The sequence below is a fragment of the Suricata suricatta genome, chromosome 3 (genome assembly GCF_006229205.1).
Source record: "Suricata suricatta isolate VVHF042 chromosome 3, meerkat_22Aug2017_6uvM2_HiC, whole genome shotgun sequence".
NCBI lineage: Eukaryota > Metazoa > Chordata > Mammalia > Carnivora > Herpestidae > Suricata > Suricata suricatta.
The window spans coordinates 13,565,423-13,570,835 of NC_043702.1; the positions used below are offsets into that span (position 1 = coordinate 13,565,423).

The 5,413-nt window shown below is 46.4% G+C and overlaps 1 long non-coding RNA gene across 2 annotated transcripts; it reads right to left on the reverse strand.

Moving 5' to 3' along the window:
• Positions 1 to 2,257: 2,257 nt before the first annotated feature.
• Positions 2,258 to 5,386, reverse strand: LOC115287370. 2 transcript variants are annotated; one of them, XR_003906454.1, is made up of 3 exons: positions 5,004 to 5,386; positions 4,764 to 4,856; positions 2,258 to 3,128 (listed from the first exon to the last, which is right to left on the reverse strand). It is a non-coding gene; the product is annotated as an uncharacterized LOC115287370 (long non-coding RNA). The 2 variants fall into 2 exon arrangements; XR_003906453.1 differs by having other exon boundaries at positions 4,764 to 5,386.
• Positions 5,387 to 5,413: the final 27 nt, after the last annotated feature.

A 5,413-nucleotide genomic window follows, 5' to 3' on the forward strand; every position in this document is an offset into this window, starting at 1 on the left:
AACCCACCTTGATGGCATGCTGGTCTGGGATTTCTAGCCCCCAGAACTTTGAATCTATTATCTAAGCCACTGAGTCTGTGGTACCTTGTTACAGCAGCCCAAGGTGATAACTACCCCTCTCATCAAGAGGTCGTCTACTTCTTCAGTCTGAGATAGCTCTGGGGCCTGCTGTGAATGCAGCAGAAGTGACGTTGTGCTAAATCCAAGACTAGTTCTTAAGAGGTATTGCAATTTCTGTTTTCACCCTCCTGGAGTCTTGAGCTGCTGCCAGAAGACCCAGGTTGAGGGACCAACCTCCTCCCCCAGTCTGAAATAGGACAAGGGGGAAAAGGCCCATGAAGATGAAAACACTAGAGGGGAGAGATGGCAGCCATCCCTGTTGAGCATCCCTACATGTGATGAAGTGGGAAAACACTGGTGAGTCGGAGATGAACCATTCAGCGGAAGCCTGCCCAGCTAACCCATAGAATCGTGAATAAAATGGCCGCTTTCAGCCATTAGGACTGAGATGGTTTGTAGAGCAAGACCAGATAAATGATACAGATGGAATGAGAGAAAATCATTTGGAGCCGAGAGAACGATATCGTGGTAGAAAACTACAATATGAATTTAGGTGAGCAACTCAGGTCTGATTAGTAAAGCCTTTAGGACAATCTTAAAAGAAAATGAGAAAATAAGGCTAGCAAGGTAGCTTGGAGTTAAACTGCAAAGAGCTTTCATTGCAATAACTTTTTATTGAGCACTTACCTAGCTTAGTCAGCTGAACCCCTTTCATGGATTAATTAGTCAATTCTCACATAGATCTGTGTTAAGGTTATACTATTACAATCCTCTGCTTTATAGATAAGGAAACTGAGACTCAGAGGTTAAGTTACTAAAAAAAAAAAAAAGAAAAAGAAAGAAAGAAAGAAAGAAAGAAAGAAAGAAAGAAAGGAAGGAAGGAAGGAAGGAAGGAAGGAAGGAAGGAAGAAAGATCACATTGTGGTGAGAGGGGAATTTGAACACAGCTGGTCTAATTCCAGAAGCTGTGACCGTAACCTCTACAGAAGACTGTCTAAGCCAAGGAATTTGGACCTTAGGGATAAACCTGGAAGTATTTTAAGTTGGGGTGGCATATTGAAGCTGGCAAGGGTGGGTAGAATCTGGAAGCTGACAGAATGGCTAGGGTGCTATTGGAGTAGTACATTAGGAAGTGATAAGGGTCTGAATTAGAAAAAACAGCAGGGGGAATGGGAGAATAAGAGGGATTTGGAGGTGCTATAGATAGCACGTAGGGAATGCCTGGATAAGGATGAATACAGGAAAGGGGAGGAGTCAGAACTCATTCCCATCTTTCTGGCTTTGGTGACCCACAAGACAGTCATTCCTCAGAAACACTTGGGGAGGGCAAGAGGAAGAGGTACTTTTGGGGGGGCCACAGAATAAGTTGGCCTTAGACTCGTTAGGCGGAGGTGACCAGGGAACATCAAATAGAAAGGTCTGCCAGGCATCTGGAGATATGGGAGTACAGTCGGTTAACCGTCTGGCTTCGGCTCAGGTCATGATCTCATGGTTCGTGGATTCGAGCCCTGCTTCAGGCTCTGTGCTGACAGCTAGCTCAGAGCCTAGAGTCTGTCTTGGGATTCTGTGTCTCCCTCTCTCTCTGACTCTCCCCTGCTCACGCTGTCTCTCTCTGTCTCTCAAAAATACATTTTAAAAAATATATAAAAATTAAAAAAAAAAAAGACCTGCGTTGGTGCTTGAAGGGGTCAGGATCACAGTGATCCTCAGCACCGAGAGCTTTCCATCCTGTTTGGCCAAATATAAGTACAAAATAATACTCAGCCCGGTACTTAGTAATAATGCCTTTTCTCTGAAGCTCTTGTGGAAAGTAGTGACAACGATGGGAAGGTGTGAATTGATGCTCTGGCTTAATCTGTTTCAGAAGTCACAGAAAAAGAAAATTGGATTTATTTAAAAGCCAACAAGAAAGGGAAATAAAACGACAAATGCCTTTTGTAAGCTAAAAAAAAAAAAAAATCACACGGATGCAACAGTCCCAGAAACTAATTGTCTAAGTGAACTGTTATAACCAGTCTCCTTTTCTCCTTTCCCCTGGTTAAAACAATCTTACATAACAACATTTGCATCCATGATGTTGTGTAACAAGTGGTGTAACGTGTTTTTAAATAAGGGTTCGATAGGTGAGGAGCAACCATTATTATCTTCCTACTGTGACATCGGTCACTCTTCCAGACAAAACACCATCACCGCTTAGAACGTAGGGATAGTTTTTACTTAAATACAAGGTCATATTATTTGGGTGCACGGGGGAGCAGTGGGAGAGCGGGACGGGGAATTTTCATCTTCCAAAGCACTCGACGCTGGATGTCTTCCAAGAGAGGAAATGAGACTAAATAGATCATTTGTTTTATTCTGTTTGGGCATTTCGTGCGTTTCTCTCAACTGCAGCTTATGGACACAAAGCCAAACTCAGAGACTGGCTGGAGCTGGCTAAATTCCAGGTCACTTTTGAAATTTTTTTTAAGGAATAAACAATTTGAAGCTCTTCTGAGGATAAGGCAGGCCACCCGACTGAAGGACAGAATGAAATTCTGCGGTGAATGTGAATTACAAAGGAAGAGGCAGGTAGGAGCATTAAATAATCTGGGGTTCCTCAAATAAGATGGAGGTAGAGACAGGGGGGAAATGCACGTTGAAGCACACATCTCTGAGAAATACATTTCGAAGAGGATCAAATGCAAGAAGAACGGCCGTTCCTGGGCACCAACTGAGATGGGAACATGGCTTCCTTGGGGCAGCTCCCGAGCGATGGGTGTCAAATTGCCCCATCACTTGCTTCTGTCTCCTCTTGCGGACATCAGGAAGGCGAGCCAACACCAGCCATGCACATCCTGTAATAAGCATAGTTGGTATTCCCCACATATCCTACTAGAAGAATGGGTCTTTGTCTTGAATCACTTCCCTTTGGGAGACGCTCATTGGCAGTCCCATCCAATGTCCAAGGAAAAGAGAGAGGCACATTCGTGGTGAAACCTAGTTCAGCAGATTAGTTAACGCCGCATCCTGTCCGATTTCAGAATTGACAAGTCATGTACAGTATTGCTCAAAATGTTCCTTCGACCATCCTGGGTAGAACAGGGAAGTGAATGGGTCACTAAAATGTAAACAAAAGAGGTAAGCCCCAAAGATCTCGGGACTGTCATTTATAGCTGAAGAATCCGGACCCTAATTATATTTTAATTGGGAAAATAAATCATGTCCCCTCCTTAAAAAATGTTGGCTCCATTAAAACCAGAGACGGAAACCCTTCCAAACAGTATTGGTGAATTCTTTCAAAAACTTAAGAGTAACTTTACTAAATGTTTTCAATGGCAAAAAGAACCAAAGTGTTTGAGATATAAATCAACATATCAATGTTAACCTTCAGATTGTGATGCTATAGAATCGTTTTGCAAAATGTTCCTATTGGGGCAAACAGGTTAAAGTACACAGGGCCCTCTATGTATTACTTCTTTTTTTTTTAATTTTTTTTTTTAAGATTTTTATCTTAGAGAGAGAGAGACAGAGCAAGAGCAGGGGAGGGTCAGAGAGAGAGGGAGATACAGAATCTGAAGCAGGCTCTAGGCTCTAAGCTGTCAGCACAGAACCCGATACGGGGCTTGAACCCACAAACCGCGAGATCATGACCTGAGCCGAAGTCGTACCCTTAACCAACTGAGCCACCCAGGTGCCCCCGTTATTACTTCTAACAGCTGCACGAAGACCTACAATTATCTCCATAAAAATTTTTATTTAAAAAAGTGACTGAGAGAAATGGATGCAGGGAATCAAGCAGGCTTTCATAAGCGAGCTGTACCCAGGCTTCTTGGTTCTAACTTATTTCTCCGTCCACTAGGCCCCTGGATGACTCCCTTCTATCTGGAAGAGGCCACTCCCCAGTTTCTCAAACACACCAAGTTCATTCCCACCTCTGGGCCTTTCTTCTCTCACTTCCTGGCTCCATCTTATTCTTCCCAGGTCCGGCTGGCCCTCCCAGGCTAGAGTAAGCCCTAACACTGTTCCCTGGACAGTACTTCTCATGTCCCTATAGTCACTTGGCCCTTGTTCACCCACTGGTCCACAATTATTTATTGAGCAACTACTATATGTGTAGTGTTGGCTCTAAGCATTGGGGATGGGGTGAGTTGAAAACAATGTGAACCGGTTTCTCTTCCCTGCTTTCTGGAAGCATATGTTGTAATGAGGAAGAGAAGAAGACAAGTGGCCAAGAAAAAATATATAATAAAAAAACCCCAGATGATGACGAGTTCTCTGAAAAAAGTTAATAAACTGGAGAAGAGAGGAAGTGACTTTAAGTCAAATGGTCAGAAAAGGTTTTTTAGACAAAGAAGGTGACACGTGAGTGGTGACCTGAAGTCTAAGGAAGCAGTCGTGAGAAGATCAAGTGGGCCAGGGGGGGGAGCATTTTAGGCAGAGAAGACAACAAGGAAAAAGCATTTCTAGCCTGCCCTGTAATTAAATATGAATAGTAGGCATTGATTGTAAAATAATGAAACAGGTTTTCTTGTTGGGGACTGTGTCTCCTTTTTATTTTAAGAGCCAAACCTTCCCTAGCATGTTTCTCTCTAAGAGAGGCTGTGAGCACCCTCAGGCTGGCCCAGATTTCACACTTTTGAAAGTGGCTCCTTCACCCCGACAGGCACACACCGTCTAGCATGGCCGCCTACACACCAATTGGAGATCACCCCACTTGCTCTCACCAGTAGATGCAACCTTATTTCACGGCGTGGCTCAGATTTACCACATTCCCTTCTCACAGTTGGGGCCGTGGGCCTGCTGGTGCGGCTTCTGCACTAAGGGCAACATCCGTTATATGTCATTAAAGTTGTGTCCCCACAAACCCGAGTTGACGCAAAGGAGGACTGCATGTGAGATCGTCCAGCCGGGAGCCCGAGGGTCTGCGCCTCGGTCGCGCACAAGGTCCCATCAGTTGTAGTTACCGATGGGGAAGGGCCGGATTCCCAGGACTCTGCGGGTACCTCACGCAGTCACCGCAGCCGCGATTCCAGATTTCCGGATTCCCTTGTCTGCCATCTGCCTCCCGCGACCAGCCCACCTAGGAGAAGTCGGCTCTGGGGCGCCCTGCGAAGCGCCTCGCGGGCTCATCTGCCCCTCCCCGGCCGAGCCCGGGCACCGTTACCCCCATCACGCGGACCGGTGGGCACTGTCCCGGGGCACCCCCCTGTCTCCTCCCGGGGGTGGGGGTGGGGGAGTGCAGCCACCACGACTTGCCAGCATCCCCGGGACGCGCCGCGAGCCCTAGGGTCTCTCCGTCTCCGCACACGCACAGCCGGCCCCCGGCGACCCACGTGCAGCCCGGCCCCCGGGCTGGCGCCGCACCTCGGGCTCG